Raw genomic sequence first — 27,571 nt, 5'->3', positions numbered from 1 at the left:
CATCAGCTTGGTAGCATGGCTTTACCCAAAGAGACACAGATTTGGATTCTACTTGATTCTAGCCTAAGGGTATATAGCCCTGACTGGAAAGATACGGATCTGCCCCATTGACCATCAGAGAGACCATGGATACATTTGTGGAGACCAGGCTGGGACGATGAAGTCATCTGGCCCATGGGTATGCTGTTTGGGGTTGCCAGGTGGGACCCTCTGGTCGACTGGAACCCATGGAGGCATTCGGAGAAGCCAGATTGGGATCCATCCGATCATCTGGCCCCATGGAAACTCTTGGAGAGTCCGGGGTGGGACACTCGGGTCTCCTGGCCTTATACCTCGATGGACTGCAGGCTTCCTAAGCTTGCCGCTACCTTCTCTCTGTGGCGGCCCACCAGAAGTGGGGGGTCACTGGTTGAGGTAGTTGGCCCTGGAAGTCCCAAAGTCACAGCTGATCTATCCCAGATGGGCCAGCGGAAGGGTGAGACTGTTATTTTGTACCATCTTGGGTATTTGCTGGGACTGTTCTATGTGTTTATTGTCCTATATTGTGGTTCAATAATGTATTGCCACACTGTTTTACCTTCACCCTGTGTTGTTTGAGTACTATTACGCCCACAGAAGACCCTGTGTCTTCACAGACAGGGAAAAAAATGTTCTGGGAAGAAAGAGCGCATGGGTGCTGCTCAATCATGTGCGTCACAGATCAGTGCTTGGTGGCTGCAGGATGCACGCATGGAGGTGGTGCAAAGGAAGGGGGGGAAATGGACAGGGAAAAAAATCCTGGAAAAAAGCGAACACGGAGACTGATCAGTGATGTGAACTCCTTCCCTTCCATGAGGTATCTGTACATCAAATGTCGTGAAGGTGTTAAAAATGAGGAGTCCAAGTTTAGACCTGGTTATGATTAAGTTTTTCAGGGTTATTGGCTTTATTTTTTTCAAGACCAAGTTGAGGGGTGGAAAAAATCAGCGCTGCACTTTTCTTTACTATATATTAACCCCTTCATGACCGAAGCATTTTCCGTTTTAGCGTTTCCGTTTTTTGCTCCCCCTCTTTCCAGAACCAGAACTTTTTATTTTTTGTTCAATATGGCCATGTGAGGGCTTATTTTTTGCGGGACGAATTGTACTTTTAAACGCCATCACTGGTTTTACCATAATGTGTACTGGAAAACAGTAAAAAAAAATTCCAAGTGCGGTGAAATTGCAAAAAAAATGCAATTCCACAGTTTTTTTTTTTTTTTTACAATGTTCACTGAATGCTAAAAATGAACTGCCATTATTATTATCCAGATCATTACGAGTTCGTAGACACCAAACATGTATAGGTTCTTTTTTATTTAAGTGGTGAAAAAAAAATCCAAAGTTTGCTTAAAAAAAAGCGCCATTTTCCGAGACCCGTAGCGTCTCCATTTTATTTTGAATTTGGGCAAAAGGGGAGTGATTTAAACTTTTATATTTTAAAAACTTTTTTTTTACACTTTTTGCTTGCTTCAATAGTCTCCATAGGAGACTAGAAGTAACAGCAGTCCGACTGCCTCTGCTATATAGAGGCGATGAGCAGATCGCCTCTATGTAGTAGAAATGCTCATGTGCTATGAGCGCCGACCAGTAGGTGGCGCTCATAGCAATCTTTACATGACAACCATAGGGGTCTGCTGCAGACCCCGGGTTGTCATACCCACGCACCGGTGACCCGCGATCACGTGACTGGGTCACCGATGGGCGGGGCTAATGCCACACTTCTGGTGCGGCAATGTTAAATGGCACTGTCAGAGATTGACAGCGGCATTTAACTGGTTAACAGCCGGGTGTGTATCGCAATTCCATCCGTGGCTGTTGCGGGCACATGTCAGCTGTATAAGTCAGCTGACATGTGCCAAGTTCAGTGCGGGCTTAGCGCCGGCGCCCGCGCTGAACAGGGAGTGCCGACATGGTGCATACTATTACGTACCACGTCGGAAAAGGTTAAAGGGGTCATCTGGCGAAAACAAGTTCTAATCTATTCATTGGATAAGTAGTAACTTATTGATCTGTGGGGGTTCGACGGCTGGGACCTGCACTGTTTGGGAGAATGGGACACTTTTATCAACGTAAGAATGGAATTATGATGCGAATGCTCAAATGCTGCATCATTCATTCCTTATGGGAGAACTGCGCTCCGGTTTTTCCAGCAGTCCCATAGAGAATAAATGGAGTGGCGGTTGGTCATGTCCACTGCCGCTCCATTCTAATGGTACTAAAAGTGAACGATCAATTCCCTGTTCTACCGATCGGTGCTGGTCCCAGCGGTTGGATACAGGACTTATCAATGTGATCACTTATCCCATGGATAGGGGACAACTTGTTTTCATCAGACAACTCTTTTAAGGTGCCATATTTAGAGCATGAGTAACAGAAGATAAATGGTAGCTGAACAAATCAGTTTACTGTAAAATGTTATAATGTGCATGCATACAAGCATTAGAATTGAATTTCCATTGTTTTATACAATGCCACGCAGTGATAACTGAGCCTGGAAAGAGAGCCATGGGAGTGAGTAAAAGAACCGTGCAGCGATGGTTACATACAGCTCGAACATCTGTCTGGGTGCTTGACATTTTCATACACAAGCTTGTAATCTGTAATGCGCAATTCGTCATCTTACAATGATATCTGACCTGAGAACTGAAGGCTGTATCCAAGTATACAGCACATGTGGTGTTATTCTGTTGTTGTTCAAGCCAGGCGACTAAGAACAGGACTACATCAAATTGGTCTCAATGGGCACATAAACCATATGGTACTTAGTAAGCACATAATCATCCTCCTGTGGAAACATAAGAAGGGTTTGGGGAATTTCGGGCAGGTGCACTCAGTACCTAGTACCTTTGTTATCAGTGATAAACCAATAAAAATACTTGTGTTACATCCACAAGACTCAAATTCAGATATTTTGTTTTAAATTAGTATACAGCTTTATGTGAATAATACAACCTCAAAATGCCACTAGAAATGAGCAGCTCAATCTACGGAAGAACGTGTTTGAATCGTATTTCTTGAAGTTCGGGGTTTCATGCGAATTCAAACATTTTAAGATTCGATTTGCAGTTTGCAAAAAAAACCTTTCTCACACTGCTGAAGCATCGGAGAGTGGGCTAACAGTATTTTGTATGGCCACCTGGGCCTCCTCATAATGCCCTGCAGCTATGAGATCTTACAGATTATCATGGCTTGTAAAGTGGTGATCAATACCTGGACCATCGTAAATCAGTGGTTCCCAGTGGAGCATAGTTTGAGTCATTGTCCATCTCAAGAGTCACTGAGTAAATCTCTCATGTAGTGTGTAAACGTTATGGTCTTCTTATGGTCAGTGTGGTTCTCCCTCTCTTCTGTAGAGTGTGAGCTCTTATAGTCAGCAGGGTTCTCTTTCTCTGTCTCTCATGTAAAGTGTAAGATCTTATGGTCAGTGGGGTCCTCTATCTCACCTGTAAAGTGTAAACTCTTATGGTCATCAATGTCCACTCATTCTCGCTCTTATGATCAGCAGGGTCCCCTCTTGCCTGTAGAGTGTAAGCTGTTATGGGCAGTGTGGTCCTGTCTTGCATCTCTCAGCTGTGGAATGTAAGCTCTTATGATCAACAGAGTCCTCTCTCTGTCTTCTGTAGAGTGTAAGCTCTTATGATCAGCGAGGTTCTCTTTCTCTTCTCTCCCCCACATTCATTTTCACAGTAATTACACTTTTTCCAGTATTGAGATTCACATGAATTTATTAGCTGCAAATCAAATTTTGGAGGAAAATTTATCGGTTGCTAATTCCAGTTTCAAAAGATTCACTCATGTCTAATTGCCACCAATGGTATTGGTGGTACTGCACGTCAGGGGCTGTTTCCCACTGCCCTCTACTTTTACTATAAAATAAGTATGATCAGAGCATCTTTACCACATTTCTCCTACTAGAAAACAATGAATATATTGACAGCTGGTTTTCACTATTCTTGTCAATATGATGCATCCCTACTTAGTCTGACACATTCAGCAGTAATTTAGAGGACAGCGTAACTTTGATTAAACTGTTGCGTAGTTCCTGCTATGATAAAATACTCCATGTAGATGGTGGTAATTGAATCCAGAACTCCAGTAGTGTCTACCTCTGAGCATCATTTTCAGGCTATTTTCTTCTGTATGTGAACACGGCCTTATCTTCAGCTTTTTTATGATTTTGTTACTTATAACATCCACTGATTAGTCTCTTACAGGCACATTCACCTTTAAAGGGAAACTGTCATCAGCTTTAATGCCTATTTTGCAACAGTCTAGTAACCTGTATATGTGCCCAATCCCTTCTGAATATCCCTAAAAATGTATTTTATAATCACACCAAACGACGTAGTCTGTTCAGATGTCCATCACTGGTCTTGCTGCAGCGCCTTATCTATAACAGCAATCGCCTCCTACTTCCCTGCTTCATGTGGATAATGCTTCCTACGTCATCCACACAGCACCCCCAATCTCGCTCCTGCACAGGTGTACTTCACTCTACACTGTGGAGGACGGAGCAGAGCACTGTAATGCGCATGCGCTGACTTTACTTCCGAGTCATCGGAAGTATTTAGCTTCTCCTAGCACATGCGCATTACAGTGCTGTGCCCTGAACTCAGCAATGCAGAGAGAAGTACACCTACGCAGGAGCGACATTGAAGGCACTGTGTGGATGACATAGGACACGTTATCCACATGAAGCAAGGCAGGAAGACGGCAATTGCAGCGAGAGAGGTGGTGCTGGGTCAAGACCATCAACGCCCTTCAGACTGGACTGCACCTTATGGGGGGATTATAATAGGTATTTTTTTGAGATATACAGAGGTGGCTGTGGACTTATATACAGGTTGCTAGACTGCTGTAAAAGAAGCATTAATGGTGGTGGCTTTAGTTTATATTAGGAAAATCTGGTGACAGGTTCCCTTTTAAGATATTCTTTTCTTTATCATACATGCTATAGGTACGGCTGATCTGAAGATGCATCATGCTGTATTTTAGCCTGCTGTCTTACCCACAGATCATTTCTGCCTGTTTGCCAGTAGCCCTGTAGAATAAATCCTTGCTTGATATCCTTTTACCAAAACATGAATAGACAGAGGATCCTCTTTCTTACTTTGTACATTGACTTTCAGGTGAACTCCATTAGCGTCCATAGGAAAAATGCTTTGCCTGAAATCTGTTGTAGCCCAAAAGCTGTCTGGGTGGCAATAATAAACACTTCACTCACCCTACAACCAAAATACTGAGCCTGCATTTAAAATATCGAGTAATGTAACCAGAGTTTCTCCTTCTTACTCCCTTGAGGACCAAGTCCAATTTGACTTTAACATCTACACATTTCACGTGCCAGGAGCCATATTTTTTTTGTCGACATACCTGAATGCGGACTTGTTTTTCCTGGGAAGGGCAATATTTGTCAGTGACATGAATTTTTTTTAGTTACATACAGCCTAATCCCTTATGTTTATTAACTCTTTATGGGAAGAAATGGTAAAAAAACACAGCACATCTGCTGTTTTTTGACTTTTTAAAGTTGATGCTTTTCATTTGCTGCACAAACATTTTTTTTAAATCGAGCCTGGGTTCATGGAGGGTTAGGAAATTTGTGCATCTCCTGTCCATGATTATAGACTTCTGACCTTGACCATGGACTGAGGTCACATGATCCATCTCTATCTGAGAGCCATTACTTTAAAGTTTTTTTTTATTGTAGAGCTGCATGAGGGCTTGCATTTTATGTATTTTTTATTGCTACCATCTTTGATCCTCTTTTATTTTAATGTTTATAAGGAGGAATAAACAAATTAGATTGTACGTCTTGCACAATAATTTAGTTATTTTATGATTTGGTTTGGAGCTAGAAGTGATGAAAGCAATGTAACGTATAAGGATGAGGTTTCAAGGATTTTTTTTTCTTACTGAAATCTGCTCAACATAAGGGAACCTGACTGTTTATTCACTGTACCCAAACCCCAAGCAGCATTATCCAGAGAGTGGCTGCATTATTGCAGACATGTTTGTTTTAGGCCAGGTTCAGATGTGCATATTTCACAGTCCGTATCTGAACTACAATGTCCTGACTGCCCATGGGTCTCCCAACCTGAACTTGGTCTCATAGCCGCAACCAAATGAAGTTGTAAATTCTAATGCTGAGCTGGCTCAGTCAGTGAAGGGGCGTGATTACAGCTGTTGCTCACTATGCGCTTAGCTGTGACTGAAGCCACACCTGCCACATCTCTGACTGAAAGCCCGTTGACATTGACATGCTGACATTGATCTCCATCCTGGTATATATGTCCCCATCAAGGTATACATGGCCCCCCAACCCCATCCTGGCATACGTAGCCCCCACACCTGGTATACATGGGCCCCATCCTGGTTTTTATACATGGGCCCCATTCTGGTATACATGGCCCCCCATCCCCATCCTGTAAAAAATGGCCCCCCATCCTAGTATACATGGCCCTTCATCCTGGTATACATGGGCCCCCCATCCTTGATATACAGTCCTGCTCAGCGTTATGGGCACCCATGAAGTTTAAGTACATAATATGGAATATCTCCTGAAAAAATGAATCAAGTGAAAGTTTTTTTATATAGAGCACTCGTGTTAAATACAAAAGAGCAAATGATAAACAATAATTTAAAACCAAAAACAATGGGAGGGAAAAATAGAAAAATCTAAAGCTTGCTGTGACACTGGTATTGGCACCCTTTACATTAATATAGTATGGAAACACATTTTGACTCGCCTGTGGTAAATCACAAAAGAGATTCTCCTGTGATTAATTGTCAGTGCCCATGTGACATGAATTAGCCAATGAATGATGACTTCACTGTTTTAAAAAGTCACATGGTAGGCCCTGTTCCTTTGTCACAATGGTGAAGACAAAGGAGCTATCTGAGGACATCAGAACTGTTGTTATTAACAAACACAAGACTTACAAAGGGTATGAGGCCATCTCCAAAAACCTTGGTATCCCAGTTTCAACAGTGCGCAATGTTATTAAGAAGTTTGTCAAGCATGAAACCGTCAAGAACCTCCCTGGACATGGTGGAAAGAGGAAAATTAACAAGAAATGTCTTCAAAGGTTGGTGCGTATGGTGGAAAAAACACCACATCAAACATGCAAAGACCTGAAGGCCAAACTGGAACAGTCTGGGGTCATGGTTTCAACAAGTACCCTATGCCGCACACTAAACCATGCACAGCTTTATGGGTGAAGGCCAAGGAAGAAACCATTGCTGAAGAAAAGACATAAATAGGAATGACTGATCTTTGCCAAAGAGTACCTTGACAAACCACAATCCTTCTAGGAAAATGTTCTGTGGAAAGATGAAACAAAAATAGAGTTTTTGGCAATGCAAACAAGTGTTTGTTTACAGATGGCGCAATGAAACTTATAAGGAAAATAACACCTTACCAACAGTTAAGCATGGTAGAGGATCCATAATTCTGTGGGGTTGCTTTGCTGCGTCTGGTACTGTAGGCTTTGACCGTATCACAGGAATCATGAAATCAGAGAATTATCAAGAGATTTTAGAGCGAAATGTCCTACCCAGTGACCCAGTGACTTGGTTTGTGTCAAAGATTATGGGTCCTCCAGCAAGACAATGACCAAAAGCACACATCCAAAAGTACACAGGAATGGTTGAAAAAGGAAAAAATGGACTGTTTTAAAATGGCCAACAATGAGTCCTGACCTCAATCCCATTGAAAATCGTTGGGGTGAGCTGAAATCTGCCATTAGGTAAAAGAACCTTGCAAATATTCAAGAGCTTGAACAAACTGCAAAGGAAGAATGGGAGAAAATTACAGCTGAGAAGTGCAAGAAACTTATAGATGTCTACAAGAAACGTTTGGGAGCTGTCATCAATGCAAAAGGGTGTGCAACCAAGTATTAATTAGGGGTGCCTTTATTGTTGCACAGGCTGTTTATTCTGTTTCTTCTTTGAAATTGCAACATGGAAGTTGAAAAACAATGTTTTATTGTTGTATTACTTTGGACCACTAATTAAAAAATCCTGAGGATATAACTTTGGTACATTTCCATTTATTTCTGAAGATATTGTACAGTCTATGAAAAAAATGAAGGGGTGCCAATAATTGTGACCAGCACTGTACATGGTCCCCCATCCCCATCCTGGTATACTTGGTCCCCCATCCCCATCCTGGTATACATGCCCCCCCTTCCTGGTATACATGCCCCATCCTGGTATATATGGCCCCCATCATGCTACACACATAAATAAACTATTCTACTCACTTTCCAACTTCTTCCTCGCAGCGCGGCATCCTGTTCTGATGCCAGCAGCTGATTTCAGTGAGTGTCTAAGCAGTGGATGACATCTCTGCCATGCGCCCTCACACGCCGAGGTCAGCTGTCGGAATATTCACTGCTCTCTATGCCCCGGGACTATGGGCATGTGAAGCAGTGAATATTAATTTTCATTAATAGCGCGCACACTGTTAGCCGCAGCCACCAGCTCCTGCAGCTGCTGGGCGAGAACGTGTGCCCGCTATTAAAGAAAATGAATATTCACTGCTCCACACGTCCATAGTCCCTCCCACCTCTATGCACTGAAACCGGTGTCTAGAGGTGGGAGGGACTATGGGCGTTTAGAGCAGTGAATATTCATTTTCTTTAATAGCGGGCACACGGTTAGCCGTAGCCACCGTCTCCTGTAGTGGGCTGGGCGATCATATGTGCCCACTATTAAAGAGAATGAATATTCACTACTCTTCAAACCCCTAGCCCCGCCCACCTCTCGGTGGCAGCTTCCGTGCATAGAGGTGGGAGGGACTATGGGCATGGGGAGCAATGAATATTCATTGTCTTTAACAGCAGGCACACATGTTAGCTATTGCCGCCAGCTCCTACCTCATGTGACCCGCTCCTACGCTGCTGCCGAACCCCCCCCTCCATTCACAGCCACACTATAAGGTACATCTGGACTATAAGACGCACCTCCCACTTTCCTCCAAAATTTTGGAGGAAAAAAGTGCATCTTATCGTCCGAAAAATACGGTAATTGTTCAGAGAAGAAAATGTGAGCACTACCATGAGTCTTGTGTCATGGCACTGGTAAAGCATCCTGAGACCATTCATGTGTGGGGTTGTTTTTCATCCATGGAAGTGGACTCACTCACAATTTTGCCCTAGGAACACTGCCATGAGTAAAGAAGGGTGTCTAACCATCCTCCAAGAGCAATTTCTCGTAACGATTCAGAAGCAATTTAGTGATGAACAATGATTTTTTCAGTATGGCTTGATGAACAAAACAAAATTTTGGGTCTATGGCGAAAACATCTATCAACACTAAAGCAGCAAACTTTGTGACGACCAAAATTTGTGTTATTCTTAAAACTTTTGCCATGACTGTATAAAAAAGCCAATGGGCTTTACTCCTCAGGCAATGCTTTTCTGCTCATTGTTGATTAGATGCAATTGTAAGGGGGAAGACCGGGGTGTAAGTGCTTTCAGAGCAAGGGATCCGGAACTGCCGGGGCCGTACCTCACCTTACCGCCCGGGCAAACTGTACTCACGTTACCCGCACGGGCCTGCACACCTCTTGAGGGGGTCGAAGTTCAGATAGAACCAACATCGATGGACAAAGTACCGCCCGGACTCTTGGTGGCTCGAACACTGCCACCGTCCAGGGTGGCAATGTTATAGTGCGGTGTGTTAATCTGGGCGAAGATGATCTCACACTCCCTCCCAGGGTGGAAATAGCTCAGATTCTGGGAATGCCAGAGAAGTTGGTGCGACCTGATGTGGTATAGCTGTCCGCTGTACGAGGAGACCCCTGGACTCTGGCGGTCACCGTGCTGCCAGAATCCCACCGGGCTAGTGCGAAGGGGGGTCGAAGAATCCTAGAACGAATGCGGGCTGAATTGATGGGACTTACACCTCGACAGGTGCAGCAGGTTGAGGAGGTGCTGGAGCGGTACCAGGAAGTCTTTGCTCGCCATGAGGATGATTTCGGTTGCACCGAAGCCATTACCCACGAGATTCCCACGGGGAGCGCTGCCCCAGTGCGGGAGAGATACCGGCAGATACCTCCCCAGATGTATAAATAAGTTAAGGAGATGCTAGCCCATATGTTACAGAATGGTGTGATACGGGAGAGTCAGAGTCTGTGGGCAGCCCCAATTGTCCTGGTCCGGAAGAAAGATGGGACCCTGCGGTTCTCTGTGGACTATAGACAACTGAATGCCTGTACAGTACGGAACTCTTACCCACTACCCCGAATCGAAGAGTCCCTGTCTGCCTTAGGGAAGGCAAGATACTTCTCCTCTTTGGATCTGGCCAGTGGGTACTGGCAGGTGCCCGTGGCCGAACATGACCGTGCAAAGACCTCGTTCATATTACCCATGGGACTGTTCGAGTTCAATCGGATGCCCTTTGGCCTGACTAACGCCCCCGGGACGTTCCAGCATCTGATGCAGAGGTGCCTGGGCGATTTGAACTTCGAGGCAACACTGATTTACCTTGATGACATGATTGTCTATGCCGCCACCTTCGAGGAGCACCTCCAGCGACTGGAGCAAGTACTGAGTCGCCTACAGAGTCATGGCCTAAAGGTGAAGCCCCAGAAGTGCCACCTGTTCCGCAAACAGATCGAATATCTCGGTCATACTGTGTCCGGTGAAGGAGTCAGGCCCACCCAGGAAAAGGTGGCCGTCGTACAGGAGTGGCCTACCCCGAAGACAGTGAAGGACGTTCGGGCCTTCCTGGGACTTGCCGGGTACTACCTAAGATTCGTGAAGAACTTCACCCGCATAGCCAACCCATTGCTGGAGCTTCTTAAGGGAGTGCCAGCGGGCTCCAAGAATCAGGCGATTCGGTGGGGAAGCAGCCAGGAAGAGGCCTTCCGTGCCCTAAAAATGGCCCTGACCGAGGCCCCAATACTTGCCTATGCAGATTTCTCCCAACCCTTCATACTCCACCCTGATTGGAGTCTATGTGGTCTGGGAGCCGTGTTATCCCAAGTACAAGAGGGGAAAGAGCGCGTGATTGCGTACGCCAGACGCTCCCTTCACGACTCCGAGAGGAACCCAGATAATTATAGCTCTTTCAAATTACACTGTGTTCCAAATTATTATGCAAATAATATTTTCTCAGATTTTCCCAAATTGCCTATATGAATTGCAGTCATTGTAATTTTCCAGTCAAATAACTATTAGAGTACAATTGAAAGGTTTTTGTACAAACTGCCTATGATAACAGTATATTTTTAAAAAAATAAAAAACTCAAACTGCACTTAAAATGCATGTTCCAAATTATTATGCACAGCAGAGTTTTCAACCTTTTCATTTTAATAAAGAACAAAAAAATGGTCATTTTTGAAATTCTAAATTTCAACTCAAAACTTTATTCTAGGTGATGTTACATTTGCACATAGGACCCCTTGTTCGAAAGGAGCTTCTGAACTCTCTCGTCCATTGAATTTGTCAGGTTTTGGATGGTTTCTGCTTTAATTGTTTTGCATGAGGACAGAATACCCTCCCAGAGCTGTTGCTTAGATGTGAACTGCCTCCCGCCATCATAGACACTCCTTTTGATGATGCTCCAGAGGTTCTCAATGGGGTTGAGGTCAGGGGAGCATGGGTGCCACACCATAAGTTTGTCCCCTTTTATGCCCATATCAGCCAGAGATGCAGATGTGTTATGTGCAGCATGAGACGGGGCATTATCATGCTCAATTACGTCAATGGGTGGCTTTGCGGCAAGTCCCCAGTCGAGAAGAGAGGAGTACCCTGTCCTCGGGAGCACTGAAAATGCTGGGACAATGGGAGAGACTGTGTTTGCAAGACAGGCTGCTGTACCGACGGGTGCAGCTACTGCGAGAGTTCGGGACCACCTGGCAAGTGGTGATCTCAGAGAAGTTGGTCGGAGTAGTGGCTAAGGAGGCTCATGAACGAGGGGCTCACTTCGGACCAGAGAAGACGTTTCAGTGGTTGCAGAGGCTGGTGTATCATCCCCGACTGCGAGCAACAATAGAAGACACTTGTCGAAGATGTCGGAGCTGTGAGCTGGTAAAGCCCCCGGAGCAGCGCGTCCCCATACAAACTATCGTGACTTCTGCCCCCTTGGAGGTGCTGATGATCGACTATTTGACTGTTGGACCGGCACATCTCGGGTATGAACATTGCCTGGTAATGACAGACCACTTCACCAAGTTTGCGGTAGTGACCCCGACCAGAGACCAGACTGCCGAGTCAGCTGCGCTGGCCATCTGCCGAGACTTCATTCGGGTGTACGGCTGCCCAAAGAGGATTCATTCCGATCAAGGCGCCTGCTTCCAAGGCCGGGTGATGGATGAGCTGCATCGATTGTACAAGATTGAGAAGTCATGGACTACTCCTTACCACCCTCAAGGAAATGGGGCCTGTGAACGCTTTAATCGGACACTGATCCAAATGCTCCGTACGTTGGAGGAAGATCGGAAGGTATGATGGCCTGAGTTTGTGGCTGAGCTGGTGTGGGTCTACAACAACCGAGTGAATAGTACGACGGGGTTCACTCCTTACACCTTGCTGTTCGGACGAAAGGGGCGAGAGATCACAGAGTTAGATCTGGACCCCGAGGAGGACTACCCACCGACTGGGGTGTCTTCCTGGGTCCGAGAACATCGGCATCGACTGCAGACTCTCCGACGGTTGGTACAACAAAAGTTTCAGGAGCTCAAACATCATGAGACATTGCCTCTTCGAGGGACAGCTCTGACGCCCGGGGAGCGGGTGTTGGTTCGGGACAGGCGGCCCCGGGGCAAATTGAGTAGGCGGTGGGAACAGACCCCGCACCTAGTGAAGCGCAGGATTGGCGCTGAAGGACCTGTGTATGAAGTTCAACCCGAGGGGGCTGAAGGAGCCCCTACCAGAGTGGTTGATCGTAGTATGCTGCGACCCTGTCTGTCTAAAGATGACGAGGGTGGAGAAGAATCACCTGCTTCTACAGAGGGACCTGTCACCGTTGCCCCAAGCCACGATGTGGACGAAGAAGAGTTGTTGATTCTACTGTACCTCCGAGCCCCAGCACTCAATTACCTGCAGTCCCCTGTGCGAGGGAACAACATCGGTTGAAGCCACCGGGCAGGTGGAGATTGGAAATCCGAGTGACCCTGCACCCCCCCATTGGTCAAACTGAGTTACGCCGGTCAGAACGGACAACAGCAGGAGTGCCTCCTCACTGTTACGAACAAGATCAATTCATATAGTACCGTATCATCCAGGAAGTCCAAGAATGTGAACGTTTGATGAAGGAACACTCGCCCGTGGAATGGCGAGTGAAAGGAGAGCGGGAGTGTAAGGGGGAAGACCGGGGTGTAAGTGCTTTCAGAGCAAGGGATCCGGAACTGCCGGGGCCGTACCTCTTGTTGCAGGGGGAAGACAGACTGCAAGCAGAGGAGTCATGTGACAGGGAAGCAGGGGGTGTATCGAGAGAGGGAGCTGGGAGGTCAGGTGACAGAAAGACTCCTGGTGTGACTAGAGAGAGGAAGAGACGAGTACGTTTTGCGCGGGAAAGCGGAGCTAGATCCGGCTCAGCAGAGCAGCGTGAGAGGGTCCAGGCTCCTGGCTCCAGGACTGGGAGCAAGAGCCGAGTGCAGTGGACCGGAGGAGTCAAGCCGACTAGAGAAGAGACGCAGGGTCGGTGGAGCCAGGCACGTGAGGTGCCATGTTATGGACTAGGGGCTCAGCGGGTAAAACCGGAGACCGCCCGCTGCCGCCAGAAGACAAAGCATTGTTTGGGCGGGGACGCCTTTGGGATTTTGTAGCTGATTTCCTCACACATAGTGCGAAGAAAATGGGTAAAATGTGCAGAAACATCATTGAAGGATGTCCACTAGGGCCGGCTCCAGGTTTTTCTGGGCCCCGGGCGAAAGAGTCTCAGTGGGCCCCTTTAACACATACCATGATTCATGATGCAGAGATACGGCGGAGAAATATATATATATACAGTACAGACCAAAAGTTTGGACACACCTTCTCATTTAAAGATTTTTCTGTATTTTCACGACTATGAAAATTGTACATTCACACTGAAGGCATCAAAACTATGAATTAACACATGTGGAATTATATACTTAACAAAAAAGTGTGAAACAACTGAAAATATGTCTTATATTCTAGGTTCTTCAAAGTAGCCACCTTTTGCTTTGATGACTGCTTTGCACACTCTTGGCATTCTCTTGATGAGCTTCAAGAGGTAGTCACCGGAAATGGTCTTCCAACAATCTTGAAGGAGTTCCCAGAGATGCTTAGCACTTGTTGGCCCTTTTGCCTTCACTCTGCAGTCCAGCTCACCCCAAACCATCTTGATTAGGTTCAGGTCTGGTGACTGTGGAGGCCAGGTCATCTGGCGTAGCACCCCGTCACTCTCCTTCTTGGTCAAATAGCCCTTACACAGCCTGGAGGTGTGTTTGGGGTCATTGTCCTGTTGAAAAATAAATGATGGTCCAACTAAACGCAAACCGGATGGAATAGCATGCTGCTGCAAGATGCTGTGGTAGCCATGCTGGTTCAGTATGCCTTCAATTTTGAATAAATCCCCAACAGTGTCACCAGCAAAGCACCGCTACACCATCACACCTCCTCCTCCATGCTTCACGGTGGGAACCAGGCATGTAGAGTCCATCCGTTCACCTTTTCTGCGTCGCACAAAGACACCGTGGTTGGAACCTAAGATCTCACATTTGGACTCATCAGAACAAAGCACAGATTTCCACTGGTCTAAAGTCCATTCCTTGTGTTCTTTAGCCCAAACAAGTCTCTTCTGCTTGTTGCCTGTCCTTAGCAGTGGTTTCCTAGCAGCTATTTTACCATGAAGGCCTGCTGCACAAAGTCTCCTCTTAACAGTTGTTGAAGAGATGTGTCTGCTGCTAGAACTCTGTGTGGCATTGACCTGGTCTCTAATCTGAGCTGCTGTTAACCTGCGATTTCTGAGGCTGGTGACTAGGATAAACTTATCCTCAGAAGCAGAGGTGACTCTTGGTCTTCCTTTCCTGGGGTGGTCCTCTTGTGAGACAGTTTCTTTGTAGCGCTTGATGGTTTTTGCAACTGCACTTGGGGACACTTTCAAAGTTTTCCCAATTTTTCAGACTGACTGACCTTCATTTCTTAAAGTAATTATGGCCACTCCTTTTTCTTTACTTAGCTGCTTTTTTCTTGCCGTAATACAAATTCTATCAGCTGTGTATCCAGCAGACTTCTGCACAACACAACTGATGGTCCCAACCCCATTTATAAGGCAAGAAATTCTACTTATTAAACCTGACAGGGCACACCTGTGAAGTGAAAACCATTTCCGGTGACTACCTCTTGAAGCTCATCAAGAGAATGCCAAGAGTGTGCAAAGCAGTCATCAAAGCAAAAGGTGGCTACTTTGAAGAACCTAGAATATAAGACATATTTTCAGTTGTTTCACACTTTTTTGTTAAGCATATAATTCCACATGTGTTAATTCATAGTTTTGATGCCTTCAGTGTGAATGTCCAATTTTTATAATCATGAAAATACAGAAAAATCTTTAAATGAGAAGGTGTGTCCAAACTTTTGGTCTGTACTGTATATATATATATATATATATATATATATATATATATATATATATAATGTATATATGTATGTATAGTACAATGCAAAAATTTTACATGAGTGATATCTATTGTAAATTCCACAATAGCTCAGAAACCGGTGAATCGCTCCACGCAGAATACTGGCCCCCATATAAGGCTCCATACGAATACTGGCCCCCATATAACGCTTCATACGGAATACTGGCCCCCATATAAGGCCCCATACGGAATACTGGCCCCCATATAAGGCTCCATACGGAATACTGGCCCCCATATAAGGCTCCATACGGAATACTGGCCCCCATATAAGGCTCCATACGGAATACTGGCCCCCATATAAGGCTCCATACAGGATACTGGTCCCCTTATAAAGCTCCATACAGGATACTGGCCCCCATATAGCGCTCCATACAGGATACTGGTCCCCTTATAAAGCTCCATACAGGATACTGGCCCCCATATAACGCTCCATACAGGATACTGGTCCCCTTATAAAACTCCATACAGGATACTGGCCCCCATATAACGCTCCATACAGGATACTGGCCCCCATATAATGCTGCATGCAGGCTGTCCCCCACATAATGCCCCATACAGGCTGTCCCCCCCTTATAATGCTCCACGCAGGCTGTTACCCCCCACATAATGCCCCATACAGGCCCCCCCCCCTTTTAATGCTCCATGCAGGCTGTTACCCCCCACATAATGCCCCATACAGGCTGCCCCCCCCTTATAATGCTCCATGTAGGCTGTCCCCCCCCCCCCCCACACACATAATGCCCCATGCAGGCTGTTCCCCCCCTACATAATGCCCCATGCAGGCTGTTCCCCCCCACATAATGCCCCATGCAGGCTGTTCCCCACCTTATAATGCCCCATGCAGGATGTCCCCCCCTCTCTTTATAATGCTCCAAGGAGGATGCCACCCCCCCTTCTCTTTATACTGCCCCATGCCTCCATACATTAAAAAAAAATCAAATACTCACCTCCCTTGTCCTCACCTGCTACCTGCTGCCCGCTGCTCGGGTCCGAACTCAAGAGTTGTCGGCGTCTTCCCGTTCAGCGCTCCCTGTGACGGCTCAGGGGAGGGCGCGGTGTAAAAACGTCACCGCGCCCTCTTACCTGAGACGTCACAGGGAGCGCAGAGCAGGAAGCCAGCTGATCTGCGGAGGCAAGGGGAGAGGTAAGTATCCAGCTGCCGGGGCCCTGAGCAAGCGGCGGAGAAGGGCGGGCGTTGACACCGCTGTCCTCCGCCCATAGCCCAGCGGGGTGCGCGACCGCCAGTGGGCCCCTCTGCCTGCTCAGGGCCCCGGCATTTGCCCGGGTGCGCCGGGTGCTGACGCCGGCCCTGATGTCCACAGTGAAAAGGTCCCTTAGAAATGTACTCGAAGAAGTTTGCACGCTTCTGTGCAGGGAACAATTTGGGCAACAGATATATGGCTTTATAGGACGTCTTACTAATCCTTGGTTTAAATCAAATTTAAAACTCAACTGCCGCCTTAATAACTTTGGAATCATGTCATGTTTCTGACTCTGAGGAAGGAAGACTGACTTGCTTATGCTGACAAAGACTCCAAAAGCCAGCTTGATCAAGCAGCATGATCGATGAATTTCACCCAATTAAATGAAAAAAGCTTAATTTTACTAAACTCTTCTGCAATTACAGTGGTATGAATATTTAACCCCTTCACCACCTTGTGATTTTCCATTTTTATTTTTTGCTCCCCTTTTTCTCAGGGCCATAACCTATTTATTTTTCCGTCAATATAGCCATATGAGGGCTTGTTTTTGCGAGATGAGTTTTGAACGACACCATTGATTTTACCATTTAGTGTACTGGAAAACGAGGAAAAAAATTCCAAGTGCGGTGAAATTGCAAAAATTCTACAATTGTTTTGTGGTTTTTTTTATTTACCATGTTCACTAAATGTTAACACTGACCTGGTAATATGATTCCCAAGGTAAGTACAAGTACGCAGATACCAAACATGCATAGGTGATTTTTTTTATTTAAGGGGTGAAAAAAAAACAACAAAGTTTGTGAGGAAAAAAAAATTGTGCCATTTTCCAAGACCTGTAGCGTTTCTATTTCTCTGGATTTAGGGCCGAGTGAGGGCTAATTTTTTGCGTGCCGAGCTGACGTTTTTATTGATACCATTTTGGTCTCTAAAGAAGAAACTTTACTAAAGACTAAAAATATAAAGATAAAATAGTATGTTTTATTGATACATTTTAAAAAAGCATAATAAAGGTACATATAAAATTGTGAGATAAAATACACAAAGGCACAAGGTGGGTGTACCCGGATGAGGAAGCAGCGAGTATCTATATAATTTATTCCAGGGAGACAAATATAAATGGCACTCCTATATACAAAACACTAACCAAACTGTTGTCAGTAGAAATGAACATGAAACAAGATATAACATAGTGCCAATCATAGAGTATTGAGCAGAGTATAGACATTCAATGAAATCTAGATGAATATAAGTACAAGTGTATCCTGCATTACCTCACTTGTTGTATCCGGGGTGCACCACACCCAACGCACGTTTCGTATTGAAATGCTTTGTTCAGGGGTGAAATGATTGGCACTATGGCATTCAGTTTGCACAAGTTAAATGCCGCTGTCAGAGATTGACAGCGGCATTTAACATGTTAACAGCCGTGGGTGGATCGCGTTGATGAAAGTGGGGAGACTGTACAGCGTGATCTATCCGACATAATAGTGATGTCAGGCGGAGTTATGTTCTGCGATTCATCACAGTTTCGCTCCTTCAATCTTTACATCTGGCTGCTGACAGTTGTTAAGAGCTGTTAGGTGGGGATGTCGGGTTTCACTCAGCGATCTGATATTTATGGTGACCAGTGATAAGTCATTTTTCCAGTTGAATCAGTTTTGTGCCCTTGTGCTGTCCATTTTACAGAGGCCTTTTGACTTTGAAACGGAGAGACTTATCTGAAAGTAGTATGTACCATGATTTTCTAAGTTCTGAGTGGAAAATCCAATATGTCAAATTGACTTTGAGTCAACATTAAGTTCGACTACTGTCAAATTGACAATTGATCTTCAGAGTGGGAGAGGTAAAAACAAGCAGTTGTAGCAACAATGGAGCAGATTTATCAATGCTGTCTAATTTTTTGACAGTGCAAATTTAGACTAGAGAGTTTTAAAATGGTCAAGATTTTTCATAGCGGTTCATGCTGTTTGATAAATCTGGTGTATTTTAAGGTTAGTGTTAGTGTACTCCACTTTTTAGTTTACTTACTTTGTGCCATAAATGGGAGTCACAATTGTGGTACATTTTTTGGTGCCCACTGTTGCATGTATGCCCGGCCTCTTTGTTGGATAAATCTCAAAGTGCCTAAACCACAACATAAATATGCCGCAGGTCATGAAAGACAGTTTTTGGCACAAATTATGCCCTAATTCTGGCGCATTTTGATTAACCCCTTTCTGACGTGTGACCTAATAGTACGTCATGGTGACCTGGGCCGATTGGACCAATGACGTACTATTAGGTCATGGTCTTTAATGCGGTCCCGGTGATCGCATTAAATTTCCGGCACCGTCTTACCTCAGGGTAGATGGCGCCGGCATCCTGGGGGGTGTCGCAGCCCCACCGCACCCACGATCGCTGTGATTGGCTGTTCAATTCTGAACAGCCAATCACAGCATTCTCACTGTTTCTTCTGCGCCGGTCCTGCTGCTGATCCTGCTCCAGAGCCTGCTGCTGAAAGAAGAACAGAGAAGACTTTGGTAAGTACATCTCTGATCTCCCCTCATCCACCCCAATTCCCCTCTTCCCACTCCCCACACATCCATGTGCACATCCAGCCGCTGCTGAGCGTTGATCGGTGCCATAGTTCACCGATCCACACTCGTGCTCGCTGTTTGCACCACATACAGTAGTCCCTTTTTCCCTTTTTTTTTTTTCAGAAAAAAAAGTTCCCACAAAGCACACTGACACATACACACTCTAAAGAAAGTACTGACACACACACTCTAAATAAAGTACAGACACACGCACCACATACATAACAAAAAAAAATGTCCCGCTCATCCCAAACTCGCTATTCAGCGGAGGAGGCATACGCTTTTCTTGCCTCCGACACTGACAGCGAGGGCGAGGATCCCACATTTCTTTATTTTTCCGACTTCTCGTCATCCTCCTCTTCCTCCTCTTCTTCCTCCTCAGGTGCTGCTGGACTGCCCCGCAGTCGTCCCAGGAGAGAAGACAAACCAGCGCCCCCCACTACTGACCCCTATGGACCTCGTCCCCCGAAAATTATGAGCCACTGATTCCTGATTTCATGGCGGAATCAGGAATCAAGTTTGACACCACCATTCCTCACAGAACAAGACTTTTTCAAAGTCTTTTTGTCTGAGGATTTTATAAACCTCATGGTGGGCCAAACTAATTTGTACGCTCATCAGTTTTTGGAACAAAACCCCTCTTCATCATTTTCTAACTGGTCTCCTGTAGATGCAGTATAAATGATAAAGTTTTGGGGCCTGGTCCTTCCTATGGGGATCCTGACGAAGCCAGAAGTTCGGCAATACTGGAGTGTTGACGTTTTGTATAACACTCCAGTGTTCCGAATGGTCATGACCCGGACACGTTTTGAGGCCATCCACAAGTTCTTGCATTACAACGATAATGCAAGGTGTCCTGCACGCGATGTCCGGAACTTTGATCATCTTTTCAAAGTTCGGCCGGTCATCGAACACTTCAACAACAAGTTTGCTGAAGTGTACGTGTAGCACCCCGAGGGCTCGGCTGCTACAGGGGTATTGCACCTCGAACCAGAGGTGTGATATTCCACTCCCGGGTAAGGATGGAGTGTGGACCAGGACTCAGTAAGCTGCATGCACCACACACACCCCATTTCCGAGGGACAGCTCAACGGTGCTCCCACTAGACAGAAGTGCAGGCACGACAGCATCTGTTCCTGGCTGGAGTGGGGAGGGGGAGGAAAACCCAGTGGTGTAGGAGCAGATAGGGGTGGGTCTCTGGGCATAGGTAGGAGCCCATTGGTTGCTAGTCACCTGGGCTCGGGTGTTAGAAGGAGGTATATAAGGTGGGCACCATCTTAGGACAGTAGTCAGTGCAGTGCAGAGAAGAAGCTAAGAGTGAGAGGAGAAGACAGGAAGCAGAGCCCCTGCATGGGCTCTGCTCCGCAGGCAGGCCTTGTCAGGAGGCTGGAGCCTGAGAGAGAGAGAAAGGAGAATGAACAGAAAGGACAGTAAGAAAGGAAGCAAGGAACTGGAACACAGAGAAAGGCCCAGAGACACGAGTGAAGATGGAACCCTAAGAACCCATGAGATAACGGGTGCAGGGTTGGCAGAGCAGGGTACCGGAACCCAAATTGGTGGAGGCGACTAATCCTCAGCCAAAACCGGAGGTTGTGACCACATCTTGGTGCGACCCCTCACTACATCCACCAGGAAAGCATACCACATAGGGTCAGGGAAACCGGAGAGAGGTTTCGCTAACAGAAGGCCCGAGGAAGCTGGACAAAGGTGGGTCACTGGTGGGGACGGCCAGAGAAAGGAAAGGAAGGGAGTCCTGTGCCACGCTCTGGAATTGCCTGGGAGTTGGTCGAGCCCCTTGCCTGGTGGACGCAGCACGGCTTGGGCAGTCACCGCCAGTACCGAGGTGACTAGGACCAGTAAAGAACTGTGAGTAAAGCATTGGAAACTGCAACCACACGTCTCTGTGTTTCATCGCCGTACCAGCACCATTAGTACTGGGACGCTCACACCATCACTACCATCATCTACTCTAGCTGCCCTGAGGCAATACTTCTCCCGTGGGGAGTTATCCAATTCTTGGCTGCGCATATAACATCAGCCTCAGCGGTCTGCAGTGCAGCGGCGGTCCCCACTGACCGCAATCCACGGGTGGCTTAGTCGGACACTTATTACAACACAAATAGACGGCCACTGGTTTGACCACCCTGGGCCCGGACCGGGTCGCCGCCACACGGAGACTACAACCCCCAGCATCCCACCAGCGATCCGGCTCCGGGTATCCCCTGTACAGCACAGGCCCAGGGGGCGCGTCATACGTGCCCCCAAGGGACATCTGCGTGGATGAGTCCTTAATTGCTTTTAAGGGGCGGCTTGGATTCCGGCAGTACCTGCCCAGTAAGATGGCCAGATATGGAATCAAGCTGTATTAACTTTGTGAGAGTACCTCAGGGTACACTCACAAGTTTAGAGTTTACGAAGGGAGGGACTCCTGGATTGAACCATCTGAATGCCCCCCTGTTCTGGGAGTGAGTGGGAAAATTGTGTGGGACTTGGTGCACCCACTGCTGGATAAAGGTTATCACCTGTACGTGGATAACTTTTATACCAGTGTCCCTCTCTTCAAGTCCCTCTCTGCGTGACGTACCGCAGCCTGCGGTACTGTCCGCAAAAATCAGAGAGGCCTCCCAAAAACTCTAATTGGGCAGCTGCTCAGAAGGGGTGAGAGCAGAGCCCAATGTAGCGATCACCTGCTGGTGGTCAAGTACAAGGACAAGAAGGATGTCTTTATCTTGACCACCACACATGGTGATTGCAGCACCCTCAGCTACGAGGTTCCACTACACATGTCGTCAAACCAGACTGTGTAGTGGGGTGCAACAAGTACATGGGGGAAGTTGATCTCTCTGATCAAGTCCTCCAGCCGTCCAGTGCTTTGAGAAAGGCCAAGGTATGGTATAAGAAGTTGGCGGTGCACCTTGTACAGATGGCAATGCACAACGCTTTCCTTCTGTTACAATGTGCAGGCCAGACTTCTGCGTCGTACCTTCACTTCCAGGAGACTGTTATCAAGGCCCTGATATTTGGCAGTGGTGACGGAGCGGGCCCCAGAACTTCCGGAACTGAAGGACCTCGAATTGTACCAGGCCAGCATTTCCCAGGGGAGATCCCTCAAGTCGCAAAAAAAGGTAAGTCACAAAAGAGGTGCCGAGTATGTTATAAAAGTGGAATACGCAAGGACACCATTTATCAATGTGACACCTGCCCTGACAAACCTGGCCTGTGCATGAAAGAATGCTTCAAAAAGTACTATACTTCCATGCACTACTAAATTAATTTCTGACGTATGACAACCTGATGAACACTACACAACTGACGTAGTGTTCGTCAGGTTGTCATACGTAGTTGTGTAGTGTTCGTCAAGTTGTCCTACACAACTGACGTATGGCACTACATTATAGACTTCACAAATCAGGTATCAGTTCCAAAAAGTGGGCACTTGTTGTGCATTTCCATTGTTTAGGCCAATCAGGGGCTTTAAGAACGTGACATGACGCCCACAGACAATTCCATCAAAGTCTGCATTCCAAAGCGTCACTTCTTCCCTCCCTAGCCCTGACATGCGCCTAAACAGTCGTTTTCTCCAACACATGGGGTATCAGCATACTCAGGAGAAATTGGACAACAGATTTTGAGGTCCACTTTCTCCTGTTACCCTTGTGAAAATATTTTTTTTAACATTTTTGTGGAAAAAATGTTTTTTTTTTATTTTCACAAGTCAACATTATAATTTTCTGTGAGGCACCTGGGGGCTCAAAGTGTTCACCACACATCTAAATAAGTTCCTTAAGGGGTCTAGTTTCCAAAATGGGGTCACTTGTGGGGGGTTTCCACTGTTTAGGCACATCAGGGGCTCTCTAAACGCGACATGGGGTCCGCTGTCAATTCCAGCGAGTTTTGCATTGAAAACGTCAATTGGCGCTCCTTCCCTTCCGAGCCCTACCGTGCGCCCAAAAAATGGCTCTCCGCCACATATGAGGTATTGGCGTACTCAAGAGAAATTGCAAAACAACCTTTGGGGTCCAATTTCTCCTGGTACCCTCGTGAAAATAAAAATATTGTGGCAAAAAGATCGTTTTTGTGGAAAAAATATATATTTTTTTTCACTGCTCTACGTCATAAAGTTTTTTCAAAACACTTGAGGGTTCAAGGTGCTCACCACACATCTAAATAAGTTCCTTAAGGGTTCTAGTTTCCGAAATGAGGTCACTTGTGGGGGATTTCCACTGTTTAGGCACATCAGGGGCTCTCCAAACGCGACATGGGGTCCGCTGTCAATTCCAGCGAGTTTTGCATTGGAAACGTCAATTGGCGCTCCTTCCGTTCTGAGCCCTGCCATGCGCCCAAACAATGGCTATCCCCCACATATGAGGTATAGGCATACTCAGGAGAATTTGTTCAACAACTTTTGGGATCCAATTTCTCCTGGTACCTTTGTGAAAATAAAAAAATTGGGGTCTAAAATAAAATTTTAGTGAAAAAAAGTTATATGTTCATTTTTTCCTTTCACGTTCAATTAATTGGTGTGAAGCACGTGAAGGGTTAATAAACTTCTTGAATGTGCTTTTGAGCACCTTGAGGGGTGCAGTTTTTAGAATAGTGTCACTTTTGGGTATTTTCTGTCATAAAGGCCCCTCAAAGTCACTTCAAATGTGATGTGGTCCCTTAAAAAAAAATGGTTTTGTAAATTTTGTTATAAAATGAGAAATCGCTGGTCAACTTTTAACCCTTAAAGCTCCCTAACCAAAAAAAATGTTGGTTCCAAAATCGTGCTGATGTAAAGTAGACATTTGAGAAATGTTATTTATTAAGTATTTTGTGTGACATATCTCTCTGATTTAAGGGCATGAAAATTCAAAGTTTGAAAATTGCTAAATTTTCAAAATTTTTGCCAAATTTCCGTTTTTTTCACAAATAAACGCAAATGATAACGAAGAAATTGTACCGCTATCATGAAGTACAATATGTCACAAAAAAACAATCTCAGAATCAGGGGGATCTGTTGAAGTGTTCCAGAGTAATTGCCTCATAAAGTGACAGTGGTCAGAATTGTAAAAATTGTCCCGTTCATTAACGTGCAAACCACCCTCGGGCGCAAAGGGGTTAAAGCACAACTTTTTTTTATTTCACTGCTACACTCGTACAACTAACGTAAGTTCCCTGACCCTAGTATTATACTCACCAGCCACCGTCTTAATCTGTTATCAGCACCGCTTCGGTCCCGCACAACCATCTTGCGACCGCAACTTGTGACTGAATGGTAACTGTCACAAGTTCTCAATATAAGTCTGAGAACTTTTTTCTGACTCTCATACACTCACATTGAATTGTGACTTCTGGATCACTCAGCAAACACTGCAGCAATCGGGCAGGTCACAAACTGCAGAAGATGTCTGGAGCGGTGCTCATAGTGTCGCACATTAAGCGACACCTGTTTTCAGTGAGGCCACGCTCCTTGTCAGACAAGTCTAAAATATGGTGCAAATCATGAGAGAGAACTTTTTTTGGTGGGGTAAAATTATGCAGAATTCTGGTGCATTTAACTTGATAAATATGCTCCAGAGATAGAGACTTGGTGGAAACTTGCTTACCTATTTTGGCTGTGTGCAATCACTTGGGGTGCAGCTACCTTTGGATGGTTGTTGACATTTCTACTTGGCCCCTAATCATGGAAGATATCTAGAGAAATATCTTTCTGTGGCACCCTGCTGTTCACAGGTACCACAGGACCCAAAAGGGTGCAAGGATGGACTTCTCCACAAGAGGCCCTCGTTACAAACAAACACCTCCACCCTTCCACCTCATACGACCAGAGGGAGCCCGTTAGTGAGATATATATATATATATGGAGGGTGGAGCCAAGCAGTCAGTTAGTTGTTTAGAGAGTGTGCTGCCACTGAGAGCAGTGAAGACGCAGCACGTCTGCTGCTGCTGTATTGAGGGCCCCGAGTGTGGCCGGAGGTAAAGAGGAGAGGAGAGAGGAGTTTAGGGGGCAGAGGAGCATCATAGGCTCACCCCAAGACACGAACCGGACACCGGGTCCGCGCTTACGGGGTACTTTATACCCAGTAGGGATCACCGGCGTACCAGGAGGACTACAAGTCCCTGGTCGACCTGAAGCTAAACCCTTGACAGGACTAGGAACCACGAAGGCCCCGGCGTCCAGGGATAGTGGTTGCCAGAAAAAGGTCCTACTACCAAGCGACAGGTGAAGGAACAGCACGACACAGAAGCTAGGCCCAGTTGCAGGCTGGCCAGGAGCTTAGAGAGAGGGAGACATGGACCAGGAGGCCTTATACCCGCTCACTGGGGAGAAGTCCTGAAGTGCACCCTTCCTACCGAGTACCCTGGACCGTCCCTGACATCCGCACCAGTAAAGGTACTGAAGTGAATCCCCTGTCTCTGTCAGTTACTGCTGCTGCGCCATCTCTCCTGCACTACAAGCCCCAGCATCACCACCATCTGCACCTACACTGCCCCGGGGGCCCGCTCCGCCTGTGGGGAGCAGAAACATCCCAGCTGCCATCCCATCACCCCCGGAGGTCTGCAGCAGCGCCGGTAACCATTACCGGAAACCACAGGTGGCGTCAGGAGACAAACTGTACACTAAAACCCCTTTTTAAAGAGAGACCCAGAGTACGGGCCCGGGAGCCGACTGCCGTGACCTCCTAAGCGAGGTAAAAGGCCCGGGTACCGAGTCCCCTATATTCCCCCTGGGTGACACAGCTCTCTTTCCTGGCGTCACGAACAGGATTTTGTGCCCGTTGCCACCGGGTACTGTGTGCCGTAATTGAACTGTGTTTAAACTGTGGTGAACATCGCCGCCATTACCGTGTTGCCGCGCAGGAAGATGAGGGGCGTAACTGCAGGAATCGGAGAGGCGTGACTGCTAGAAGCGCGCGAAGCTCAAGCCGTGCCTCGCGCTCTGACGCAGCACCAGGAAGCGTCAGGTCCTGGAAGGAGACCGTCGTCTGCGAAGCTGTGGCCTACCCGAAAAAGAAACAGGAGGTTTACTAGGGGGGCACAACCTTGGCCGACGACCAGCAAAACGCCGGAGCACCGGTTAACGCTCCTGATGCTCAACTTGCGCCCGGCGCTGCTCAGGCTGGAGCAGCCGCCCCACCAGCAGGGGTCGCGATTCCAGTCATGCCCATGGCCCTGCCGTACATCCCCGGAGCAAAATGGCTTCCCCAGTATGACGGCAAACCAGACACCCTGTCTGGATTCAAGAGAAAGATATGCGGTGTATTGGACATGTATTCAATGACTGGTAAACAGAGGGCCGCTATTGTGCTGGGACAATTGACTGGTGCCGCAGAGCGGGAAGTTGAAACCTGGCCAGCTGCAGACCAGGAATCAGTATCCATTATCTTTAAGAGACTGCAAACTGTCTTTGAAAACCGCACTGAGACAGATCTCCGGATGAGGTTCTACCACTGTACCCAGAAACCTGAGGACAGTATCCGGGACTATGCCTGGCGCTTATAGGAAGCCCTGCGGGTCCTGAAACAGGTTAGTCCAGCCAGCATACATGGTGAGGACAAAATGCTGACAGAACAGTTCATCCGGGGGTTGAGGTCCCAGGAGGAGAGCTGAACCGTACGGTGGTGGGCCTTAGATCATCCAAATGCCACCTTTGACGCCCTGAAGGACATGGCTATTAAGGGTCTGCAGCCCCTGGAACCATCAGATACTGCTATACAGCGTTACCAGGGTGGGGCCTCCCCAGTGCCCGCAGCACCCACTGCTCCTTCATTAACGGCTGAAACAAAGATGCAAACAGTGGCCCCTAGCGAGCTGGACAGCCTGCGCTCTGAAGTGCGTCAGCTAAGTAAAACCCTGACCACTGTCCTGAGCACCCTGCAGCTACAGACGGAGCCCGAGCCGGAAGGAAGGATCCTACTCACCGACAGTCCTGAGGATGTCCCCTGGATGAGGAGAAGGAGGACAACACCACCCCGTGGGAGGACCAACGTCACCCTCCAGGAGACTTCATCTGCTACCGTTGCCACAAGGCAGGCCACACCGCGCGGAACTGTCCTTTAAATGGGCAAACCCGAGGGCCGACACCCAGGAGTAGACCAACCAGGCCCATCAAGCTGGTACCACCGGCTTGTAGGAGGAAGACCTTTCCTGTCCATCGTGCTGGACGGAATAGC

Source organism: Phyllobates terribilis, unplaced genomic scaffold (genome assembly GCF_046119375.1).
Source record: "Phyllobates terribilis strain yellow unplaced genomic scaffold, ASM4611937v1 Scaffold_1__5_contigs__length_1240528914, whole genome shotgun sequence".
Classification (NCBI taxonomy): Eukaryota; Metazoa; Chordata; class Amphibia; order Anura; family Dendrobatidae; genus Phyllobates; species Phyllobates terribilis.
This window is presented reverse-complemented; position numbering follows the sequence as displayed.